At 52.9% G+C, this 26,104-nt stretch overlaps 1 protein-coding gene across 1 annotated transcript in view; it reads right to left on the bottom strand.

Annotated features, from left to right (window-relative positions):
* Positions 1-25,819, bottom strand: part of ST3GAL1 (ST3 beta-galactoside alpha-2,3-sialyltransferase 1) — an 84,809-nt gene extending 58,990 nt beyond the window's left edge. Inside the window, exon 1 of the mRNA XM_044781174.2 lies at positions 25,424-25,819. The gene's annotated coding sequence lies outside the window, so the exon portion shown is untranslated. The remainder of the gene's footprint in view (positions 1-25,423) is intronic.
* Between the last annotated feature and the right edge of the window lie 285 nt (positions 25,820-26,104).

Raw genomic sequence — 26,104 nt, forward strand, 5'->3', positions numbered from 1 at the left:
GTGCCCTAATTCCCCTCTTCTGTTACGAACCCAGCAAGAAAGAGGGATCCAGTAAGACTCTAGACACCCCAAAAAAGGCGGATCCCCAGGTCCACACTGTCTCTCTACCTGCGACCTCGCTGTCTGGCCCTGGTGGCCCGCGTCCCCCGCAGGACCTGTGAGGAATAAACCTTGCGTTTTCAAAGTCCCCGGATGCTTGTTGCTGAGTGCATCCTACAATCATAAGGAGAACCACAGACACTAGACCAGCCACAGTGGTGATGAAGAAACAGATCGAGAGAGGTCATATGGCCTGCCCATGGAACAGCACGAAGCAGAAGCACGATTCGAACTCAGGCCATCTGCCATCACAGTCCACACACAACGTTACTCTTAAAACCTCTCTGAGATTAGCAGAAGGTGGAGTGGGGCTGGGAGCACAGAGATAAGGCCGGGGATCCCGGGGGGCTCAGGTCACGGTGAGCCTTGTCCGTCCTGCTATGGAATCTGGACTCTGTCCCATGGCCATAAGGGACACGGGCATGAAAGCAGGAAGGACACGACTGGATGCCCTTCAGGAACAATGGTTATTGGTAACGCCCAAATGCTTATCAGACGGGCACAATGAGAGTAAAAACTGGTCTTCTGAGGATGACTCAGTCTGTACGCTTGACTTGTAAAAGCACCTTCCACGCTTCCAGAGGCCCCACTCTCGCTGTGACACTAAGGGTGTCAAGGCCTCTGGGCCTGGCCGCAGCGGTCACTCCTGGAATGTCCATCTTTTCCTGGCAGAAATGTCTTTGCTGTAGCCAGACGTCCTCTGGGAGCTGCCGGGAGAAGCCCTGCTCCTGTGGGCAGGAGCCTCTCCCCATCAGCAGTGGATTTGGTTCCATAAACAGCGTGGCCCAGCCATAAATAATAATGACAACATGTCTGTATTTATTCAGCGTTTCCCGTGGGCCAGGCAGGGGCCCAGCTTTGGGAGGCATCATCTCATTTAATCCTCACAAACCCTAGTTCCCTAGGTGGGTACCACAGTTGTCTCCTTTCCTACAGACGGGGAGTCTGAGCTGCACAGAGTGGGAGACCCGTCAAGCTCCAAGAACTGGAGGGGGCCCGCCAGGCTCATTTTGTTCCAGGGCATTGAACAGCTTGCACATCTCCCCGGGGCGTGGGAGTTGGGACTGGCCCTCTTTAGCAAGAGGACACATCTCAGCAGGTTAAGGACACACAGCTGGCAGGTGGAGAAACATCTTGAATCCAGGGCCCTCACTGTCTCCCTTCCAGCCCGGCTGTCGATCAAGGATGGACCTCTGAGCAGTGGGAGGGCCCACATACTGCTGGCCGCCCTGATGTTGCTAGAAGATAGCAAGGATGCAAGTTACACTTGCAAAGCCTGTTGCCGACAACTGTGGAGAGCCCGCCCTCTGAAGTCTGGAAGGTCTGTGAGTCCCCTGGTCCGTTTTACAAATGAGACACCAGGGGCAGGAAGGGGCTGGATCTGGGGGCACCGGGGACCGATGGGGGCTTCTGGAAGATACGTCTAGTGCGACACGGAGGGAGAAAATACGGGCAGAGTGAGCACACAGAATGCTGATCTGTGAGCTACATGAGAGCAGAAACCACGCTCCCTACTGCCGTATCCCCACCACTGTACCCTCACAGCTGTGCCCCCACTGCTGTAGCCCCACCATTGGGTGCCTAACAGGCACTCCACCAAAACTTGTTGCACGGATGCGCAAACGAATAAGCCTTTATAACTGTCCAGGAGACGGAACAAAGGCTGTGAACACTGGTTATAGTTAACACTTTGCCTTATTTTCTCTGTATTCCACCTTCGGAGCCAATAATCAAAGCATTTCAACGAGCTGGTAAGAACTCTTTGTGTGGCTCAAACACACATCATTCTATTCTATGCATGTACTTCAGCCACTCCCCAATCTTGGCCACTCAGGGTGTTTCCAGGATGTCCCTATAAGAGGATCAGGCAGCGAGGATCATGGCCAGGCAGTCCAGCAAGGAAATTGGGCTCTGGAAGTAGACTGAGCGCCTTGAAAGCCCAGTTCCTCAGCTTATGAGCTGTGCATCTGTGGGTGAGTTACTCACCCACTCTGTGCCTCGGTTCCATCAGCAGTAAAACGGGGAGAGCAACAGCAGCTAGCTCCCCGGCTGGCCGTGGGAGTTAAGGCTGTCAATGTTTGGGACTGTCAGAAGAGTGTCTGGCAGACACTCCACTGGCACTTACATTCCTGAAGCTCAGGTGACTCCACAGAATGCAGTCCTGGAAGTGGGAGGGATCATACGTCAGCCTGTAGAACTGTAAGGAAAGTGCCTTTGACAATTCCAGCAGCACTAAGAAGAAAAAGATCTTCAGCCCTAATTAATTAGCTCAAGAACAAGGCCTCAGAAGACCCCAAAGGTAAGTCAACCCTCCTACGGACACCAGAATTCCCACTGCCGGCCTTCCTGCCAAGTGTTGGTCTGTCTCTTGCAGTCAACAAACCCTTCAGTTACCCAGTGAGAGACAGCATTCGCAACCTGCCCCGCACACTTGCAAACCCCCGGGAGGCCCGGCTCACGCCAAGGGAGCTGAAGCTCCAGGCCCCTCAGTGGCACCCCACTTATCTAGGGCTTGCATTTTAAATTCCTAACCTCGTATCAGTTTTTCTTACAGAGAATTCCCACACTGTACCTCACAGAACTCAGAACTGCATCTGTGCAGACCACTGATTTGTGAATGTCTGTTTCTCCCATGAAATTACTAACATCTTGAGGATGTGCCTCTTGTCTTACTCTATTTTACCTCTGGCGCTCAACACAGTGCTAGGGGGTGTTTGCAGAATGAATGAATGGATGGATGAAGGAATGGATGGACGAGAGGGAAGGAAAAACACACTGAATTGAAATCTCCTTCTCTGTTAATTTCCCTCATTCTGCTCAGATTCCCTCCTGAAAATCGCCCAGGACAGGTCAATCCTCTTTCCGCCTGACAGCCTTTCAGATATCCAAACACGGCTCCTCCAAGTCTGCCCGCTGCCAGGTCCACAACCCCTGGTCTTGAAACTCTTGCTCTTTTCTTAAAGGTTATCAGCAACAGAAATTCCACCAGCTTCTCCCTGCCGCCCATTTTAATTTCTAATGACTGCCAGGGGGTCCTCTTCTCTAGTCACAGTGCCTTGGCCTCCAGCCCGCCTCTGGGCCAACTGATAACCTTTATTTTTCGGGACTCAATGCTTGAGTTCTGAGGGAGGGTGGCGATGCACGTGACCCTTCCAGTCTGAAAGGATGCACTGGAGCAAACGGGTCTGGCTCTCGGGGGTCAGGCCACAGCCCCTGGAGGAGGCGAGTCCCCTGCTTGTCCTCTGATCAGCAACCCCTTCTCTTCCTCACCATGCATTGTTCGTTCTCCCCCAGCAACAGTGTGATTTGGTTCCATAAACATCTCTTCTGTTCTCCGGGACCACCACACCTGCACTGTCACCTACTCCCCGGTTCTCTGCCTGCCCCTGCCCCTCACACATATGTTTTTTTCCTGCTGCCGTCAATCTCTTCCCCTTCCCCTCTCGCTGCTAGGATGGGAGCTCTGCAGGTGTCTGTCTGCCTGGAACAGTGCCTGGCACCTAGAAAGAGCTCAGAAATATTTGCATGAATGAAACTGGTACTTATCAAGGGCGCATTCTGCATAAATTCTGCTGGGAGCTGGACACACAAATGTGTTTCAGGGAAGGCCTTTGCACTTAAGTAGCTCACCCGGGAAAGCCCCACTGCAAGAGAGGAAATGCCCCCTCCCAGAGATGCCCAGTTCTGTAATTGCAACTTCAACCTCATCAAGGTCTTTGCAAGTACAGGACACACAGCAGCCACAGCCCCACACAGAAACACTCAGGCACACACGCGATGCCACACAATGCACATTCCCACACCGCCACAAGCATCTCTGCCCCCCCTTCTGTGTGACATGACCCCACCTGAGAGATGCGGTTCCCAGGGAAGGAAGGAAGTGGGCATCCATCAGCATGTTCTGGCTTTCCTGCTGCTGTGAGGGCCAGAGGCCTTGGGTCCGTGGGGATACACGCTTCTCCCACCTTTGGCCTCTGATTTTCTTCTGGGACAATGTTGTCTCCCAGGGCCATTTGATCGAACACCGAGGGGCAAACCAGCACGGACTGCAAGCTTGCCACGTTTACTAGCTGCACAACTTTGCCTAAGTTAACTAGCTTTTCAAAATCTTGTTTCCTCATCTGTGCTCGGGCCACTGGGTTGTTGTGAGCAGTAGCAGCTAGGCAATGGTCTGGAACAGGCCAGATCCACAGTTTGATAAATGTGGTGGTCAGTGGTATCCACCGTGGGGGTGGGTGATGTCAGCATCATTAATACAGACTTGAATTTCAAGAATGTTCTAGCATCATTAGGGTGCACGCATGGCGGTTTTAATATTTAGACAGGTGGATTCAGAAATGATCATGTTGTGCATATGTATGTATATACACATATAGATGACGTGTATGATGTCTGTGTGGATGGATGTACGTATGTCTATAAATATGGACGTGGGTGTGTGTGCACATGTGTACACACACGCTTTCCCATTCCCCAGCTCTGTCTGCTCAGAGGATCTAGAAGCAAAGCTACCCCAGCAGCAATGGACACACCTAGGGACCAGGCGGTATTTCTAAATACCGTTCCCCACTGAAAGCAGCCAGGGCTCCTTGACGACATGCTGATTCTGTGGCCAGGGCAGGGAAAATACAAGACGAGGCTAGAATATCTTGTCATGCCAACAAGTAAGAAAGTGTTAAAAAACAATGGGGCAATGTTAAAAATACACAGGAGCCAGCCCCCACTGGGTAAATTTGGGCCCACTTCAATTTCACAAAAACTAATGATCAGAAAGGATTCAAACCTATTGAATAAAGTTAAAATCCACGAGTGTGCACTCACATACAGAAAGGCAGGAGGGGGGGCAAGAAGGATGAAAAGAGGAGGGGAAGTTCTTCACAGCAAAAAACCAACTAATAAGTGGAAAAGAAACAATGAGATTCGAAAAATCGCCATTTGGCAACCATGATAATGATAAACTGATTCAGGCTAGAATCATTAATAGATGCTAAAACTAAGGGGTGATAGATTAAGGAGTAATAGGGTATTTACACAGGCTCAGAGCACCTCCCCATAAGAGGCTTATTAATTACAGAGGTGAAATGGTGATTTCACACGCAGACACCTGGCAGACACCACCTTAACCAAGGGACAAAGCCAACGTCACTAGTCATGGGACAGACCAACATCTGCCTCCAATATTGCAGCTCTGAGAAGGACACAACGTCAGCTCTGTAGTCGGTCTGGTAAAAGCATACAATGTAAATCTAATTACAAGGAAATATCACACAAACATAAACTGAGGGATAGTCCAAACAATCATTGGCTTCAATATGTCAAAAAGGTAAATGTCATGAAATACGAGACAAAGGAGGTTTTCCAAGAAAGAGACACGCCACCTGGGTTTCCTTTTGCCATGAAGGACCTTATTGGAGGCAATCAGTGAAATCTAAATAAGGTCTGAAGATTAGATCATAGAAGCAAATCAACGTTAAGTTTCTCACTTAGTTGTATTGTGGTTAGTCAGAATTTGTGATTTCAGCGAAAGTGTAGAGAAGAAAGGCTACCATGAACATAGTAAAATGTTAACCCTTGAGGAACCTGGGTGAAGGGTATCCAGGATTTTTTGGCTATTCCTGTGGCTTATCTGTAAATTTGAAATTATATCAAAATAAAATAATTGAAAAAGTATTTTTAATTGACAAGAATGCTTTGAGTTTATATGCCTGATAAAAAGTGAATATAGTCCTTAGTACAATGATTGGAACATTAAACATGCCCAATAAATTAAAACTATAATAATAATTATTGTGATCATTAGCAGAGCAGTGCATCTGGCATGTAAAAATCTTGAAATGGATGGAAAATATTATCACTGTCATCATCATCACCATCATCATCACTATCACCATTCTTGATGTGCTTGGAATTAACAACTAAAAGATCGGCCACAGGGTCTCTGTTGCAACTGTCGCTGTGCTGTGACAGCGCCATAGACATCCCTGAACAAATGAGCATGGCTAGGTGTCAATAGAACATTATTTACAAAATACAGCCAGGCCAGCTGTGTTCTGGGGGCCACAGTTTGCTGACGGTCACTCCAGGACACACCCAGAGTATCGTTCCAAGCCTTCTTTGGAAAGGCAGACTCTTGGCATAGAAGGATGACCCCAATCCAGGTTTTGACATACCAGTTTTCATGAGAGTTCAGAAGGCTTCCCTTTAAAGAAAAAGAGAGGTGGCTGGATTTCTACTAGGCCTGCATTTTTCCCACAGGGAGAAAGTATTCTCTCCTTGTGGACTATCCGGGGAGAGCAGGCCAAACTACAAAGAGAACAAGAAACAGAGGAACATTTCCCCACCTGCCCCCAGTGGAATCCATGGAAGACACTGGAACAGACAACAACTCCCACTGGTGCGGGGGTGACGGTGATTAGTCATCGACCTCAGTAGGGTGAGGGAGTGTCTAACTCTGGTCTCCAAATGGAACCATCCTGGCCATGAAGCTCAGAGCAGCTGCTCCCCGTGGCCCCTGGAGACGTTAATTACTTCCATTGGCATTTCCAGGTCAGAGAGATTGAGGCTGCAAATGGTACCGGCTAGAAGGGGAAGGAGAAAAGTGGAAGTCTGTTTGACATTTAGTTCATCACTGCCTTCGGAAGATGACTCACGATAATTAAAAGGCATTCACCCATTTCGCCGCTCGCTCACCCCAGGATTTATACATCAAAGATTTTTTAAATCAACATCTTTTCCGTTCCATGCAAGAGCCAAGTGCCAGAGACAGAAAGGGGAGTAAATCGTAGTTCATGCCCTCAAGGAGCTCGGCCTGGTGGAGAAAACAGACAAATAAAGAAATAATTCGGGGCGATGCGATACAGGACGTGAGTGGTATTTTGGAGATCTGAGGAAGAAATGACCACCTCAGTCTGAAAGAAGAATCTGAAGATGGAGATGATGTTTTTAGCTGTTCCTCGATCAAAGGACAAGGGAGATGCTGTTTGGCAAAAAGAAAAGGCTTCGGGAAGGTGTCTTTCGAGACCTTCAAAACAGGAGGAGGATGAAGAAAGATGTAAGATGTGAAAGCGAAGTGCGAGCTCAGGGTTGGGATGAGTCAGGCTGAGGCTGGTCCGGAATTGGCTTTTGAAGACCCCATCTGAGAATAATAGAGACTCTCCGTTGAGTTTTTACTGCATCCCAGGCACTGAGAGATGTGCAGACCATGTGTTTGCTTGGCTGAGCCTCCCACGAAATCCCAGAGGGGGCCACACTGATTTTTCCCATATTATGGATGGGCAGCTAAAGCTGGAAGAGCTTACATGAGCAAACTTGCCTGGGGTGACAAAGCCAATAAGTAGCAGAAAAGAGACCACAACAGGAGATCCCCACTCTGTCTGGTTCTTGAGTCTTCATCTTAGCTCCGGGGACTGATGATTGCAGAAACAGGCCCCCGCCACCTTGTGCACCCACCCCTCTGCAGTGTGGCTTGCTTCCTCTCCCAACATGAGGTAGACTCGATTTCTCCATCCTTTGAATCTGAACTTGGCTGTGTGACTTGCTTTGGCCAATGTGCCAATAACAAATGTGACACAAATAAAGGCTTACAGGTGCTTATTTCCGGAACTTCCCCTCTCTTGCTGCTGGAAATCATTCTGCTGCCACCTTAACATGCCTGAGCTAGGCCCTCTGGGGGATGATGAGAAACAACATGGAGAGAGGCCCAGGGCATCCCAGCGCCCCCAGCTGAGCCCCCAAAATTGTGGGTGAAGCCCCAGCCAAGCTGCCCAGACCAAAAGAAATGCCCAGTCAACCCACAGAATCAGGAGAAATAACAAATGTTTCTTGTTTAAGGTTTGGGGCTGTTTGTTATGCAGAGAAAACTAACTGATACAACCCCCAAGTTATCTTCACGCTGCTGGCACTGACACAACCCAATATACTGGCACGTTAGTAAGAAAAGTCAGCCCATGTGGGCGACTGTCAAGAGAGGATGAGGGCCAGAACTAAGTCACGGCTGTAGGCAAAAGAGCAAAGGAAGACTCAAGAGCTATTTCAGATGTAAAAGCAACAGGATTTAGTGACAGACTGACCCCAGATATGTCCAAAGGCATCTGCTGTTGACTATAAACAGATTCTATTTGGAGCTTGCTGACGGGGGCGGGATGTTTACAGGAAAGATCCACACAGTGGTCAGAGGCAGAGCAGAGTGAGTTAGAATGGAACGCTGGGGGAATGGAACACATCCTGTTTAGCCCCCGTTGTTCAAAACGAGAATTAAGGAGCTCACCGCCCCCACCTCCTAACCCCGCTTGCCACTGTCACCTCCTCCATCACCAGCCTTCAGGCTCAGCAGCAGCCAGAGGGATCCTTGTAAACGGTGACTCAGACCTCAGCCCTTCGCCCACCCCACGCTGGCTCAGACCACCCCTCCCCTCTGTACTGTCTCCTCACCTTTTAGTTTTCAGCATCAATGGCACTTCCCAGGGACATCTTTGCTGACCACCCAGACAAGACCAGGCACTGCCACTATGCATTCCCAGCATTTCCTGTGCTCCTATGAGCGATTTTCACTAACCCGATATGGGGGCAGGAGTGTGCCTCCCCTACACACACACCACTTGCCACATGGGAGAAAGTCAATTACTGCTTCCTAAATGAGAGAATGAACAAAACAATTCACGCGTCAGACTTCTAAGATGTTTCCTTTGACACACCCCCCTCCACACTCCAAGCTGGGTTAGGGACCTCACCGTGGGGCACCTTTGGCTTCCTGTGCTTATCTTTATTCCTTTGTTTATTCCTTCATTCTCTCATTTAGCAACAATCTACTAAGCACCAGACACGCCTCAAACCTATTGTCTGTAGTTCTCATTAGACTGAGCCCCTTCAGGGGCAGGGGGAAGGAGGCACTATCTTACCCATGCCCAGATTTCCCCACCCCCAAGGGAGAGTGCGTGGGTATAGGGGGCACTCAATAATGACTGCTAAATGAATGAATGAATGAATGAATGAATGAGTGAGTGAAGGGGTGGAGGAATCGCTGAGCATCAGCTAGGATGTGGCTGACTGACAGCTAAGCAGCGGCCCGTAACTGGGTGTTACCTCTGTCACACCTCACTACGGAAGCCTGCACGGACATACGTACACACAGGGACACACACTGAAACTGTCCTGGACCAGGAGCCGTAAGGGGGAGACCTGTGAATTAAAGAAAAGTAACCACGGAGCTCTCCTCCCATCCGAGCCTCAGGTCTCTGGCCCTGCAGCCTGGCCGCCATGGCCACCTGGGACCTTTGGCTGAAGCCAGAGACTCATCTCGGAGCCAAGCCTAAGCCGGAAGCAGTTCCTTCAGTAGCCTCCAGCTGGCTTTGGAAAAATACAGTTGGCAATTGCACGGGACTCCAAACCCCAACTGGCCAGCTTTTAGAAACTAGACTGTGCCCCACGTGACCTCCACCCTGAAGGCCTAGGGCGCTTTTCGGCCACCTTACACGCTGGCCCCGGATGCAGCCTACCCAGCTACTTAGACCATCTGAGCCTTTTGTTTCTGGACATGGGCCCAGAAAACCTTTTCTAAAAGGCCCTATCACGGCTCTCGTCCCTGTGCCCTGCCACCCGGCGTCTCCTGCCGTTCCTCCCGTCTCCCCAACCTTTCCGCAACTGCTTCCTACTCAGAACAACAACTAAACTCTTAAAAATGGGCAAAGGATGTTCATACACACGAGCTACACCAGGAAGACGAGTGGGACATAATCCCCATTTTCGGGGAGGGAGGCCCAGAAAAGCTCACGTGATCACAAACGAGAAAACTGAGGCCCAGAGAGCTGGGGTCGTGGGTCACGGCTGGAGGGCAGGGCCGTGGGGGCGGGCGTGGGCTGCGGCTTCGGGCACGGCTAGGTGCTCTTACTGCTGCCCCCCTGACAATTCTCACCCCTCCCTGCCCATTCACCCTTCACTTCTATCCATCCCATGGCAGCCACCAGGTGCCAACCCACGCCCTTAGCAGCGAACGGCTGGGCTGAAACCAGGAGACTTGGAGGCAAGAAAAATAGCCACCAGCTCTAGCTGGGATTCCGAAGATTAGGACAAATTCCAATAAAATAAAATCACGCTTATTTCTCCCTTCTCCTGCTCTGGATCCAAGTCATTCCCTCTTGGTCCCTATTTGTGCATCCACTGGTCCACCCTTGGCAGCCCCCTCATGCCATCCTTAGTTCCTTTCTACGGTGCAACACAATACAATCCATCTCATACGAGATTCTGGCCTCCAATTTCGTTTCTTCTTGGGTACAGCAGGGGACTGGAAGCGAGGTTCGACAGGAACGCAGCCAGTGTGCTTAAGAAATCACAGCTTTTCTCCTCCAAGCGGAAAACCATCACCTGAATAATTGTTAACACCAGACCTGGCTGAATAATATTGCTGCACTTTTAAATTACAGGAATTTTTTTTTTTTTTCTCAGAGGCCTGTGGTCAGGTCATGTTCCAAAACAGCGTGGCCTGCTGCGGAGGGTGCCAACCAGAGGAGGCCGGGCAAGACCAGCTGCGCGGTTTCAGAAAAACAGCCAGATTTTCTCTGAGTCTCAGTTTACTCATTGGTAAAATGGAAACTGTCTCTGTTTCAACTACTTCGCAGGGTTGGACTGGAAAACAAGTGACTAAGAAACATGAGATCATTTTAATAATAATAATAAATTAAAACTTGTAGTAGTAATAGCAGCAGACACCATTTCTAAGTGCTTACCGGCACTTTGCTAAACGATGCCCTTCGTGCTCAAAAGCTCAGTTAATCCTCGCAAAGCTTCCCATGATGCACCTACTGGTAATTGCATCACTTTGCAGATGAGTAAATGGAGGTTTGAAGAGATGAAATAACTTGCTCAAGGTCATAGGAAAGATGGGAACCTGAATTATAACTAATTCCTAACTGGACTCTATTTAAGGCCAGGACGAGCGCAATTCACTTGCCATCAGCGTTTACTGAGCCCCTCGCGTGCTGTGTGAGCACTGTGGTCTGCCCTGGTGGGACAACAGCACACTCTTGGGCTCTGCCCGTGAGGAGCCCACTGTGTGGGGAGGGGACAGAGCACACAAGCAGGGAACCATGCCACTCTGTACCCAGTGGGAGGTGGTAAATGTACCAGGGGTGGTTTCTTAATCTGAATTCCTGTCCGGAACGTGATGATCACGGGGAACGTGGTGATCACAGAGGATGAGATGAAGACTGAGACTGGTCAGCCAGATCAGTTTGCAAAGCCCACAGGTGACCCAGAAGTAGGCAAGTGGGAGGGCAGATACAGAAGCTGATGCGACACGACCTAGAAAAGTCTGGTGGTTAAGTGCTGGAATGCCCAGAGCAGGGCTGCAGGCCGGGCATCGCGAGGACGGCGGGGCAGAAATGCCGGGTGTGGGACCCATGGGTACCAGGGCTGACACTGAGGGTGGAAGGAAGCTGACGGGGGCAGGTGGGATGGCCCCTTTGGGGTGCTGTTGCCCCACCCCGCGGTGGCCCAGCTGGTCTGAAAGTGAAACAAACACAACTCGGGCAGGCAGCTTGTGTGCCTGTTAGGCTGAAAGCTGATCTCTGACATGCACCCTCCCTCTCTGAACCGGCTCCACACGTGGGAGTCCTCGGAACAAGTGGGTTTTGGAATTTGAAGGCTAAATGCTGAGGTTCCGCTGCTTTGCCTGGGGAGATATTATTATTAACAATAACTACCGAGGAATGAGTGAGGGCAATGAGGCCAGCACCGCAGTAAGCATTTCAGGTGTGTGATTTTGCTCCATCTCTACAGTAGTCCTCTGTGCATGGGAGTCTCGCCCCCATTTCAGATACGGAAACTGATGCTCTGAAAGAGTCATGTCATGTGCCCAACGCCCCACAGCTGGCAATGGCAGAGATGTGATTTAACACCAGGGCTGTCTTGAACACAAGCCTTTCTCTTCACCACCCAGCCTGGCCGGCTCTATGGGTCCTCTCCCCACCTCAAATCCCATAGGCCCGCAATGGGAGGGAAGGCATGGTTCGTTGGTCTGCACCTCTGTTGCTGGGCTCTCCCTGTCATCATCAATGGCTCCCCACTTCTCTCAGTGATCAGGCTGGAAATCTCCAAGTGGCTTTCCATTTCCAGTCTCTCAGCCCCCGAGGACGATCGGTTCTCAAAGCTCAGAGACATGAAGTCACCAGCTCCTCGCACGTTGGCGCAAATACTCCAAGTGTGGCTCACAGTAACGCCCACGTGGACCACTGTGGGACAGGCAGACCTCTCCCTCCCAGCCCCGGCCAACCCTGGCCAGCAGTTTTCCTAAAACGTGGGACTGATTCCGTCTCTTTCTGCAGGCAAGAAAAGAAACCTCCACTGCAGCCTCATTACTGAAAGAATGCAGGGTGTTTATCCCATCCCGTGACAGCAGAGGTGCCCCAGCTGGGTCTGGGGTTCCTCCACGGGGCCCCTGCTCACTGGCTGTCTCCACCCTCACTGCTGCTCTCACAGGTCCCACCCCTCTTCCAGCTGGAAGACCCTCCATTCTCTGGGGCGTCTCTCCATCCCCACCTGTTTTATTTATCTCAACTCCCCAGCCAGAAAGATGGGTGGTGTCATCCTTAGAGCACAAGTGGGGAAACTGAGGCTCGGGCACAGAAGTCGCTTGCCCCAGACCCCATAGCTAACGAACAGGGTGGCCCGTGCTCTCCCCCTGGCCATTGCTGCCTCCTCTGCCCCCACGGCCTCTGGACAGAAGATGCCCTCCTTGGCCCTCCTTGTTGGGTAAACTGAATGTGGCTTGGCAGGAGGGAGAGGCTGGCAGGCCGGGCGGTCCCCTGGGCTGGCCGGGCACTGTCTCTGTGTCTGCCCAGAACGGTCCTCCTTGCGAGAGATGCACGTGTTTATCTTCTAGACAACCACAGCCTAATTAAGGAGGCATAACTACGTGCTTTTGAACAAGATTGTGCGGACGAGGGAAGAGAAGAAAGGAAGGAGGGAGGGGAGAAGGAAGGAAGGAGAGAAAACTTCTTCTGCTGACCCTGGCCAGAGGACACGGCCGGCGCCACGCAGTCTGGGGTGGGGAACGTCCCCGAGTGGCACCATTAACTGTCCTATTTATAGCGCTTTGAAATATGGTTTGGTGAAGGGGGGAGCTTTCTTCTTTGGGCCTCTTATCTGATGCTCAAAACAAAGCGTGGGGAGGTGGGAGTGAAGCTGGTGGTGGTCCTGTGCCCGCCGGCCGTGAGACCAGACACCCCAGCCGAAGAACCTTCTGCCCCATGGGTGCGTCGGAGGGACACTTGGTGATGTGCAGGGAGGGGGCATCCAACGGCCCCCAGCTTGACTGCTCCCAATGTGGGGACCTTAGGTCAAGGGGCCGACTTCAGCAAGCCTCAGTCATCACTGTCAAAACACCGATGACAATGACGACTGCACAGCCCTGATGAGAAGGTGGCACGAGTCCAGGTCCAGGACGTGGCAGGTCCTGGGCAGAAACTCAGGAAGGATGAGAGGGCAGATGGACGGACGCCAGAACTCACAGCAACCAACCCCAGCCTGCTCTGATGGCCTGGGGGCCTGCAGTGTAAACACAAATGGGACTCCCCGGGGGCAGAGGGGCCGCGGTGCAGCAGGGTCATCTGGGAGACCTGGCACCTGGGGTCCGTGCCTCCTGGTGGCTCTGGCGCCCATGAGGGCATGGAAACTCATCTCGAGGACCCCCCCAAACTGCCCCAATCGGGCAGAGAGCCCAGTGGTGACAGCAGGTGTGGCAGCCTTACACGCAGGATGGCTTCTGGCCCTGGCTCTGCCTGCGAATGGGCTGAGGACTCGCATGGCCGGGCCCCTGTCTGAGCTGTCTGCTTCGTGGTGAAATCAGGAGCAGAGAATGTCTACAATGTCGTGTCCAAAGTCGTAGGTGTGCCCCACCTGCCTCTGGTGTCTGGGGGCCACACTACGGCTTTGTCAGCCCAGACAACTTCCCCAGCCTTAAATTCAGATAGCTCCAGAGAGGCTGTCCTACCTCCTCCTCCAGGAAGCCCTCCATGATTGGGAGTTATGTGTGAGGAAGAGCTTTCTCATCCAAGGAGGTGGCCAGAGGTCAAAGGGCCACTCTGTGGAGCCCAGATCTGACTATCAGTGGCTGCATTCAAGCAGATGCAGGATAATCACGTGGTGGAGTCGAAGGAAGGAAAAGTAATTCGTGGGAGGTTGAACAAGAGGGTTTCTAAACTCCAACAATGATGATGATCACAGGGTGTACTTAGCAAGGTCTTCTCGAGGCCTGCAGAGCCCTGTTCTAAACACTTTCCAAGTAGTAACTCATTTAGTACCTACCAGGAGGTAGGTACTATTATTATTCATATTTTATAGGTAAGGAAATGGAGGCACAGAGAGGTTAAGAAACTCGCTCAAGGTCACATAGCTAGGAAGTGGCAGAGCCAACACTTTTATTGAAGGAATCAATGAATGACTCAGGAGATGAATAATTGACGTCTTGGAGTAAGGGAAGGTTGAACAAGGGCACCGGTTAAGGCTCTTTGCAAACGCTAAGATTTTACAATCCTTTCTCGTTTCACACTTTCTAAACGTGCAACCGTCGTTAACTTGTTATCATTCAACTAACTCACACAAACTTCCTCCCACCCTCTCCTGTCATGGTCACAGTTTCTGACACCGTGACTCATGTTCAGAGGAAAAGAGAAAATCTCCTTTATTCCATCCCATGGGCAGGTTCCCAAAGACGCAGGCCTATTCTGACATTCAAAACTGTCTCCGGGGCCAGTCCATTTTTTTCTCATTGTTTGCATGTTTGGCATTGTCTAGACATCGATTTAATTTATAGAATCCTATAGTTCACGGCTCATTTTCGCTCAGCTCAGTTTGCTCCCTGTCATAGGTAGAGACAGAAAAATTGCAGCCAGCCTTGTGTTGGAACCAATCCTTCAAACCATTATGAAAGGCGTGCTTTTCATTTGAAACGAAATGAGGCGGTGGTGCACAATCTCGCTGTCTTCTCATCTCCCCTTTTCGCTTTAATTTCCTTTTTTGCCCAAAGACTGAAGTTTAAAATGTAAGATTATGCTTTAGAAATGACCACGAATACTTCCCACAAAGACATTCTTGTTTGTGGCAGCTAATATGTTTCTAAGCAACAGTCTTTATTCATCAAACTCTCCACCAGGTGGTAGGATTAACAGCGTTTTCGAGAAACAAGAAGGACAACAAACCTTTCTCCCCATTGTGAAGATGTTATTAAAACAGAATTTTCCAATGTGGCAATAGCGACTTTTACTATTTGTTTTCCTTGCAGCAGGCTGCCCGAGAGGCACCTGTCTAGGGAGTTGGGAAGGCTGACATGCCTGATGACAAACTTTGTCCCGCCTGCTCGCAGCCCTGTTTCCAAGCCCCTGGCAGGCTCTCAGTCCTTCCTGAGTCCCCAGGCTCAGCGGAGGATTCCATTTATGCTGACAAGCCAAAGACGAGCGCTTGCAATCAGCAATGCAGGGGCCGAGCCGGAGATCTCAAATCCAGCCAGGCCATCGTGGGCTAAATAAATCCAGGCAACTAGCCCCAAATGGTGACTCAGGCAAAAGGCCTGGAGCTCCAGCCTCTGTGAGGATGAGGCTGCTGGTAGCAGACAGGAAATAGCCTGCAGAGCAAAACTCAGGACCTCCTTTCAAAAGGGAGGCACAGAACTTGGGTCCACCTGCCACGCCCACTGGGTGGGTGGCACACCTCGTGGGCCGCGATGGGGGCAGACAGCCAGTGTGACGTGCTTCCTATCCGCAGCTCTTAGGGACGCTGCCCCACCCTTCCAGGCCCCCCTGAGGTATAGATCCAGGATGATCCTGGGAATGACACAGCACAGTGCCTGAGATCTTAGGCTCCGGGCACAAACGGAGCAGTTACGAATTCTGGTTCTGTCACTTTCCAGCTATGTGAGCTCGGGCAAGTGGCTTAACTCCTCTAAGCTTCTGTTTCCACATCTGTAAAATGGGATCAGGAAAAAAGTACAGTGACTTTACGGGGCTGTTGTAAAGAATAAGGAGCGACTATTAAAGGAATGGGAAAGGCTGAAGGGGAAAAGTGTGCATCCGGGCCCAGCCAAGGCGGAGGTGCTGATGGCGGGCCCCGAGCAGACAGGACCCAGAGCCGGCCCGTCACCTAGGCTCCACAGGCAAACTCTCAAGGTTTTCAAGAAAATCCACGACCTAAAATTATTTTCTTCGAAACCCTACTCAAGGACAGAATGCAAGAACATCCTCTTTGCTCACTGACAATCAGTTTACCCTAAATAAGTGTGCAAGCAAGACGCCCTGCTCCCAGACCGTCTGCACATTTTCTCTCCTTTCTCTCGTAACTCCTGTTTATGCCTTTTTTCCTTCACTTTGACTCCATCTACTAGCTGACACAGCCCTGGTGGGCTAGTGGTTAAGATCCATTACTCTCGGGGCTGGCCCCGTGGCCGAGTGGTTAAGTTCGCGCGCTCCGCTGCAGGAGGCCCAGTGTTTCGTTGGTTCGAATCCTGGGCGCGGACATGGCACTGCTCATCAAACCACGCTGAGGCAGCATCCCACATACCACAACTAGAGGAACCCACAACGAAGAATATACAACTATGTACCGGGGGCTTTGGGGAGAAAAAGGAAAAAATAAAAAACATCTAAAAAAAAAAAAAAAAGATCCATTACTCTCACCGCTGTGGCCCAGGTTTGCATCCGGGTCAGGGACCTACACCACCCGTCTGTCATCGTCATACTGTGGCGGGTGCGTGTTGCTGTGATGCTGAAAGCTGTGCCACTGGGATTTCAAATTCCAGCAGGGTCACCCATGGTGGACAGGTTTCAGCGGAGCTTCCAGACTGAGACAGACCAGGAAGAAGGATGTGGCCACCCACTTCCAAAAAAATGGGCCATGAAAACCCTGTGAATAGCTGCAGGACATGTCTGATACAGCGCTAAAGGTGAGAGGATGGTGCAGAAAGACCGGGCAGGGTCCACTCTGCTGTCCACAGGGTCACTAGGAGTTGGAATCAAGTTAATGGCACTAACAACAGAAACTAGCTGACTCCCTCCCTGGTAAGGAAACAATTTATATGCAAAACAACTAAGTAGAGGGGAAATTACCTAACTCAACATCTGAGCTATCTGTTGACACCTCCTTTCTGGAGGGTCCACGTGACCCCTACCTGGGGTCACCATATGAACCCTGCCTTGGCCCACCCTGCCCCAGTCCCCCCTAGGTGACGGAGCTGAGCCACGGAGCTGGGCGACGGAGCTCCCGGGCATTCCTAACGCTAAAGCTGGTTCTTGGCCAAGACTGCTCTGGTTCCGGTCGGGTTCCAGTTCACTGTACCTACTTCACGTGAACTGCAAATAGTAGTTGTGGTTGCTGTCTTACGTTATACCGTGTTCTGTTGCCATGATGACAAAGCTGTGGCTCGATAAGTTGGCTCTACCATTTAATTAGGATGCGGAGACTAGATTTACGCTCCTTTGCTACTGTTCTCAGATTCAGCCAATGCAGATGGAGGGTGCATGGGGTGTGGCTGAGACAGCAAGGCCCGGGGGCCGGCGGGGGCAGGCAACAGGGATAAAGGGAGGGGGCTCGGCTAGGGTCAGAGGCCTGGATCTGCTGTTTCCCGGGCATGTGCCCAGTGTGGACCAGGTCACCCAGCTGAGCTTCCTCATCGGTATAGTTCAAGGTGGGAAGCGGGGGGGTTCTGCAGGGGTGAGCTGAGGAAGACGTGTGACAGGGCTCCCCAGCCTGTGGAAGTGTGGGCATATTCTTTCCCCTGGCTGCTTGGCACGAAGGTGATTTCAGGCACAGAGATCTGTGTGGGGAGGCCATGTGACCTTGGGGAAGTCACTTCATCTGCAAAATGAAGAGGACCCTAACCCAGTCCAGCACACAGAGGAGTTGAACTGAGGGCCGAATAGGGTCAGGGCTGCAGATGCCAATGGCTGTGCATGCCAAGGTCGGGGTTTCAGAAGGTGTTTCAGTGCGCGGGGAGTTCTGGGAGGTTTTGACTGCTACAGTGTGCTAAAGGGAGGGAGGGAGAGGGCTGTCCTTCAGACTCAGCCAAGCAAATTCAGGGGATTTACTCTGGGCTCCAGTCTAGTCTTCCAAGAAAAGAGGGTTGCTTTTTCTTTTTTTCTTTTCTTTCCACTGAGTCTTATATTTCTAAAACAGTAAATGCCCAATTAGGTGGATTTTCATCTTTCACGTGGAGCTGTTTCAGGCTTTTCGAGCATGAAACAATATTTTGGAGTCAGTCCACGCTCTCAGGTAGAGAAGGAGCAGGGTTTGCTTTGGCTGTATTTCTCGGTTGGGTTTTTCTCAAGAGCCCTCGGCTAAGTCAATATGCACGAAGGGAATTTTTAGCCACTCCAGTCTGTTAGTCCAAGGTGGATTCAAATGGATTTTTTTTAAACGTGGCAAAATCTGTTACAACACTATCTATTTGGGTTTGATTTTTTTTTAAAGGTATACGGTGAAAGCCAGGGAAAGTATGTTCTTTGCACACTCCAATGTGTTCTTTCCAAAAGTCATGTGCAACCCCTTTATTAATTCTGCCAAATAATTTGGAACTAATGTTCTTTTCTTCTCAACTTCTCTGAGTCACTGTAAGTGATTTTTAACTCATAGTTTACCTTCTCTTAAGGGTTCCAGAAGCATACCTGGTTAGATAGCTTTTATGTATTTTAGAGGAGCAAAAATATATATATATAAAAAGTATATATAATACGATATAAATATATATTTATAAATATAATATATAATAAATAAATATATAAAATATATATATACATACACACACACACAAAACACAGAAGAAATGGTCCAAACATCCCCAGATGTTTTTGGAAGGGAAAAACTTTTAACATAAGAATATTCAAATAGTCTTCTTTGACTATTGATTAGGGTAAAACGATATGAGGCAGCACAACCCACCCCTACAGCATCATGTCTGAAACTTGACCCTGTCAGCAAGAAAAGCTAACCGTTTGTTGAGCGACTCTCGTTTACTTTTCACATCAACTGAAGGAAGCATCAGCCCCATGACAAAAGAGGAAACTGAGACACAGAAAGGTAAATGATTTGACCCCTGAGTGATCAAACATCCAACTGAAACCTTAATACTTAGGCTATTCTGCTTTTCATTAAGATGCTATTGATAGAAACTCAAGAGTCTTAATGATAATATCTTACACTTGATGCTTTTCTTTTACTGGGGGCCACAGAGCATACTGGATTAAAACTCGGGCTTCCACCAGCTGGGTGGCCCTGGGCAAGGGAGGTCGTCTCCTGCCTCTGGGCTTCTCCTCTGTCCTTTGGGATTCCCGTGACCACCCACGCCCCTGGCTGCTGCAGAAATGAGATGACATGACAGGTATGTGCAAGATTACCCTCCAGGCCAACACTCCCTTTATTCAACTCTCTGCCCAACTGGGGTGTCCGTGTTTTCCACTGGAACACAGACGATTTGATGTTCAAAATACTTGCCACTGTACTGGGCACCCGTGAGACGCTTAAGGAAAAGTCGATGCTACTAAATTTATTATCAAGAAGGCACGTTCACCTGCCTTATCCTGTGGGTTCCTCCCAACTCTCCGGGGCAGAGCGGGAATCCACAGTGCCACCTCCTAGCAGAGGAAATGGAGACTTCACGAGGTTACAGTGGAGCCAGGAGCAGGCGGAACAGGATCAGAACTAGGATCCAGGAGTTCTGAGTCCTAGGCTAGGGTCACCCTGTCTCTGTAGGAAATATCCTGACACCAGAGCCCCCTCTCTAACAATTGTCCCAGTGTTAACCACAGTAGACCGAATCCACTCCTGGTCCCTTCAGCTCTCACACATGTCACACCGGCTGCTGAGCGGCCAGGCCACACAGGACGGGCTCAGGGTGCTACCACCCTCCACCAGCGCACGGCCCCTCCCCCCACCCAGGTGTCCCTACTCCTGGTAATTCTCTGGGTCAGGCCCCAGGGAAAAAGCAACTTCAAAGTTTTATACAACCCGCAGGAATGAGAAAAGAATGCCACCACTCCAACACAGTCACTCCCACCCTTGCTCCTTGGGGAGACGCGGGATTATTAACGGAACCGCTTAACCTTAAAACCAGCCTTGTATTTCAAGTGTCTTTCCGTGAGCCTTCCAGAACTTTCGCACCTGCTGGTCCCCACGCAGTGCCTCCAGCAAGCAGCATGTCCTCTTACAACCCGCTACCTGGGGACTCTTAACTGGGATACCCGGGCTCCAGGCACCGGCCCCACGGGCCTCGCAGGATACCGGGCTCTCCTACGTCTGACCTCGTGGAATCTTCCCAGCGCCCCGCACCCCGGGCATATCACCACCTGCACCTCGACTCTGGCCTGGGGAGGTGCAGGGCTTGCCGGAGCTCACACCCTAGCCGGCAGCAGCGTGCTCCTGAAAACCTGGCGGGGCTTCCCCCACAGGCTGCCTGCCAGGGCTTTTCACCCCATTCTCCCAAACCAGCTATTCAAATCCGACAGAAAGTACAAGGACAAGTGTTAAAGAGAAACCACTGGAGTATATTTTTTTGAAGCAAAGCTGCCCCTTTCTACCTGCCACCGCCTCACTGTGAACCATGCGACCCCTGGAGGACCCCATGCCTCAGGGACCCGGGCCCTGGCTGAGCGGCAACGGTGGATCCCATGAAGGCAGACAGGAGACCAGGACACAGTGCGGGAAATGGGGGCCGGAGCCCCGAACCCCTAGAACGCCCAGTTCCCTCGCCTCTCCGAACCACGCAGAACAGACCTCTGGCTCATCTGTTAGTTTGTCCTTCTTGTGCAGGCAGGGTGAGGGTCCTTTGATTAGATACCAGTTCTATGCATCCCAAGGAAACCTTTGCTCCCTGCAGTCTGCCTTATGTCTAAAAGAATGCCCCAAGTCACTCAGGCATTGTCCTCTCAACGAATCCTTCCGTGGGTCCCCCAAGGCAGACGAGTCCCTGTCCTCTGTTCCAGCCCCCTCTCAGCGCACGCCTATTTCTGCTCTAATACAATGCACACTGCAGCATAACTTATGTCCCCATGTGCCTCTCCAGGCCACTGTGACCTCTGGGGGGCACGGGACAAGGACCACATGTTCTTCCATCTCTGTATTTTCAGCACCTTGCATGGTGCATGAAATATAAGTTCCTAATAAATGTTGGTTCAACTGAAATCAACACAATCCAATGGGCGCAAAACCCAAAGAAAGAATAAACCGGTTTTCCAGGATATGTTGGTTCCCAAGAAGGAACAGAGACAAGTGCATGGAAAAGAGTGTGGGTTTGCGGGAGGCGGAGCACAGAGGGCTAACCTATTAGGGCTTTAGGAGACCAGCCAGCAACTCTAGATCAGCTCTGTCACTCACGGTCCCCATGACTTCCTCCTCTGGGCCTCAGTATTTTTGCATTAAAACAAAAGAGCTGAACAAAATGATTTCCAAGAACATTTTCAGCCTTTAAGAGCAGGAGCAAAACAGATCCTGGGGAGGTCACCGTGATTCCTATTTGCATTACGCACCATTTGGGAGTCACCACGGATGTCAGCTCAGCTCTGTCAGGTTTCAGATCTCAGAGTCTGAAACGTCTGAGCCATCTCGCAATATCCAGCAGAACGCCTTGGCCAAGTCTGTGAGGCCCCTGCAGGCTCGGAGAGTGGGAAGGCACTGCTGTTGGCAGGCGGGCTGGGGCTGTCTGGGAGGCCAGGAATGCCACCAGGGTTCTGAGGATGGTGCTGGAGGCAAAAGCAAATGAGGTGGGGGCCGTCTTCGCAAAGAAGGGCTTTAATGACCCCAAGAAGACGTCTACAGAACTCCAAGCCTCTCCTTTGCAGAGAGTGAAACTGAGAGCTAGAGCCTGGAACAGTCTGGGTGCCAAGTTGCAAAACAATTAATACAGCCCTGGCCCGGGGATAGGAGGCAGGATCCTGCCCAAGGGCCGGGCTCCTGGGGTCCTGGGGCCAGAGGAGAGAGGAGGAAGCCCTCAGGTCCTCTGGGCTGCCAGAGGGGTGCTGAGGCTCCACAAGGGTTCCACAACTGAACAGTAAACCTTATTCTAGAATTCTTTGTGACCAAACCAGCTCTTCCACGGGCTTGTGCTGTGAGAGAGTGTGTGTGTGTGTGTGTGTGTGCACAGAGCACTCCCTGGGAAGCAGTGAAGACCAGATGACCGGTGGATTTTATTTTTCACTTTCTTTGGCACTTTTTGCCATGCAGGAGGGCACCTCGGGAGAGGGTTATGGTTTAGATCTCATAAGGCAAAGCCTTGTCCAAATATAACTTCTTTGAGTCAGCAGTCTGATGCGCAGCCATGGGCTCAAGCAAGGTTAAGTGACCGGCGGACCAGAGGCCCCTTCCCGGGGGCTGCCCACAGCCTGCCCTGGAGGGCTGCCTGGCAGACACGGGAGACAGGGACCTCCTGGCACAAAGCCCCACATACCCCCAAGGCTCCAGGACCTCCCAGGACTCCTCGCGGCCAGGCCCACGGATACTCCACCCCACCGTACCTGCAGGATCAAAGGCTCCTGACAGCTAGTTCTGTGGAGGTCCCTGACTTCAGGAGGAGCCCAGCCGGGGGAGGGCCTCGCCCATGCCGCCAAGCGGGCCCCCAGCCCTGAGGTCAGCAAGAAGGCTGCTTTGAGATCATTACCTTCCGCGTGCTGGCGCGGAGCTGTGAGGAGCAGAATGCACACCCCCTAAAGAAACCCTCGGCCATCACTTCTGGCAACACTTCATGCTGTTCTCTTAGCCCAGTGCTCTAGGGGGATGCTGTGGCCTGCCAGGGGAGTGAGAAGGGGGGAGACCCTGCTCCAGCCCAGACCCTGGCATTGCCCCAGTGGCAAAACGGGCACAGCAAATGCGGGCCCAGCAAAATGCAGGCACAGCACATTTCCAGGCTCGTATGGTTGTTCCCAGGCGTGGAAGGGCCCTCCGCTCAGTCTTTCATTCATTTATTCAGCAAAAACTGTACCATGGGATTCCTTTCCCCAGGCTTGAAGTCATAAGTGCATATAGGACATGGCATACACATAGACACATACATGTATAGTGTGTGAGTGTATGTATGCGCCCACATATATACGCACTCCCACAATATATGTAATATTGATTCTGTAGGGTAACATGGATATATCACATAGAGAATATATATTGAATATATACTCTGTAGGTGAAATGTATTTGTAGGGTAGTAGTGATGACCCCATTTTATAGATATGTAACCTGAGGGCAACAGGTTGAGTCTCACGCCTGGAAGAGAGAGAGAGAGAGAGAGACAGGGACGATGGGAGACCAGAGGAGCCCTCCACACAGCACCCAGCTCTGGGCAGAGACAGAGAACATGGAATGGTGAACTAGGGTTGGCTTTTTCAGCCAACCACAGGATTTCAGAAAATGGCCAAGCCCTGGTGTTCGGGGGCAGGCAGGGGAGGCGCTGTGAGCGAGACCCCAGGCACCCCGAGGCCCAGGCCAGCGCCCCTTCCCCACCAGGGAGCCAAGCGGCAGTTTCCACGGCAGCCGGCAGGGGGCGGTGCACCTTGCCTTTTCTGAACCTCCAGGGCACTTTGCCGCAGACCCGGGGAAAGAAAACCTGGCGGCTCCGCCGGCAGCTTCTAGGAACAGCCCAGCTTTGAGCCCCGCACGTAGTAGGTGCTCAAGGCGCGTGGAGAAGCCAGAAGGGCCTGACTGGGTAGACGAATGTGAATACAATAGTAGAAACGGGGAGGGGAAGCAGGCAAGGGGGCGTCCCGGCCCCTGCCAGCGCCTTCCATCTTAGCGGCCTTTTCCAACAGCGTTAGTACCTACTATGTGCCAGGCGAGGTGGCGACGACAGGACAACCTCGTCCCTCGCTTATCTTGTTTTCTCCGCTGGCGAGTACCCCTCCACACGCACACACTCAGCCGTAGAGCGGGGGTGGGCGCTCGCCGTCTCCCTGGGGAACCACCTCGGCAGAGATCCGCGGGGAGTGGAGAGCCGCGAGGGGAGTGAGCCGCAAGAGGCAAGGATTCCCGGAGGTGGGCAAGCGAACGCGGGAAGGTCGCTGCCCTCAGGGTCAAGGCTGTCTCCCGCTGCGGGACACGCGGAGCCCGCGACACGCAGTGGCCCACCCAGCACCCATCCACTCGCGCACTTCTGGGCGCGCACGTGTCAGCTCGCCGCGCGGGAGGCGCAGGCTGGGACCCTCAGGTGGGAAGGAAAAGAGACTCAAGGCTCCAGGCAACGGACACAGCCCAGAGGATCCGGACACCAGTCCCCAGAGGCCGGGCTGCGGGGTAAGGCGAAGGCGCGCTCGGGCGTATCTGTGCCCAGCGTGGGCACAGCCTCAACACCCACCTCGAGTTCAGCCGTGCTTCCGCCCACAAGGTCACGCTCAAACACACTCACGCTTAGCAAAGAAGGACCTGAAAGTTGCGCCCCGTCCTGATCCCCAATCTAGCTGTACCCCAAACCGGGCTCTCCGCCCCAGAGTCACCGCTCCCCCCCTTGCGCTCTCTGAAGGAGCTGCCCCTGGCCCGCCCGGGTCACCCACCCGAGGGACGCAGACAAGTTGCTAACTTTTGTCAGATTATTTCGCGGCAGCTGAGGCGCCTAACGGGTTTGGGGCGGACTCAGAGTTTCGAGTTGCCACCAGTGCCACCCCGCCAAGCTCCCCTTCGCCTACCCGAGTCCCTCACTGCCCACCACGCCACGTCCAGCTGCCCCGTCGGGGGTGCCAACTTCTCCACCGCATCCCGAGCAACGCGGGCCGGCGGCGTCCCCGGGGGTGATGGCCACCTCGCGGATCCGCGCCTGCTCGCCCTGGATTTGGAGGCTCCGTCCGGATACTGTCCCGCGGCCGCTCCCCCAGATCACCGGCGGCCTCCGCGACCCCGAGCCCGCTCCAAAGCACCCAAGCGCCGCCGCCGCGTGGGGTCTCCTCCCACCAGCGGCCCCGACCTGGGAGACTCTAGCCCGGCGCCGGGTGCAATGTCACTGGGGCCACCCTGAGGACCGCTGCCCGGGAAAAGCGCAGGCTCCCCGCTGAGCTCCGGGCTGCTCTTCTAGTAACGGCCAGAGACCTCCCTGGAGCCCGAGCCTCCTCCCCGACCTCCTTCCTCTCCCAAAGATTCCGGGGACGCCGTGGCTAGGGAAGAGGTCTCCCTACGTGTGTCTTCCTCCTGGCGCCTGGGGTCTTCGGTCCCACTTCCACTGTCACACCCTCCTAGACCCTTCCCCACCACTTCTGTTCCCGCAGCCGGGCAGTCACCCCTCCGCTCGGAGAACACGCACGAAACTGCCGAGCCCCAACTCCGGCGGACGCAGCCCCCGCGCGCCCCGGGCAGCGTCCGGCTCCGCGCGCTCACTCACCGCGGCCGGGGACACGCTGGAGTTTCCGGGGCTTGGGGAGGAGGGGGTTAGGAGGGGAATCCAAGGAGGGTATCCCGAACCCTCGCCTTCTTCCCAGCTCACATAACCTCTTCCTTCGCTCTCTCCTCCTCCTCTTCCTCCTCGTCCTCCTCTTCCTCCTCCCTCTGGTCTTTGTCTTTGCAAAGTGTCGAAACTGTCTGGCATAGTGGAGCTCCGCCGGCGGAGGCTGGAGCCGGGGAAGCGGGGAGGCGGGGTGAGGATGGGAGCGGCCTCGGGAACACCTTCCCCCGGGTGTAACGGGCGGGGGAGATGGGCCGGCCGGGGAGGAGCCGCCTTCCCAGGCCGCCCGGGGCCGGGAGCCGGGGCGCGCCGGAGCGGGGCGGGCGCCTCCGCCGCGCAGGCCCTCCCCTTCCTCCGCCCCGCGCCCGCCCCCGGCGCCGCGGCTCTCCGCCCCGCCGGCCCCCTCCTACCCGGGCGCCGCTCGGCTCTCCGCTCGCTCGGGGCTTCCTCCGGAGCCACGTGGACCGCAGCCGGCTCGGCGGAGGCCCAGCCGCGGAGACGCCGGAGGCAGCGCGGGGACCGGCCTGCCGCCCCGAGAGGCGCTCTGCGGGGACAGCTCTGTGACACATCGCGCCCAGGCCGCCGCCCACAAGCTGGCGAGGCTTAAGGAAGAGTGGCCTG

This window comes from Equus asinus, chromosome 12 (assembly GCF_041296235.1).
Source record: "Equus asinus isolate D_3611 breed Donkey chromosome 12, EquAss-T2T_v2, whole genome shotgun sequence".
Lineage (NCBI taxonomy): Eukaryota > Metazoa > Chordata > Mammalia > Perissodactyla > Equidae > Equus > Equus asinus.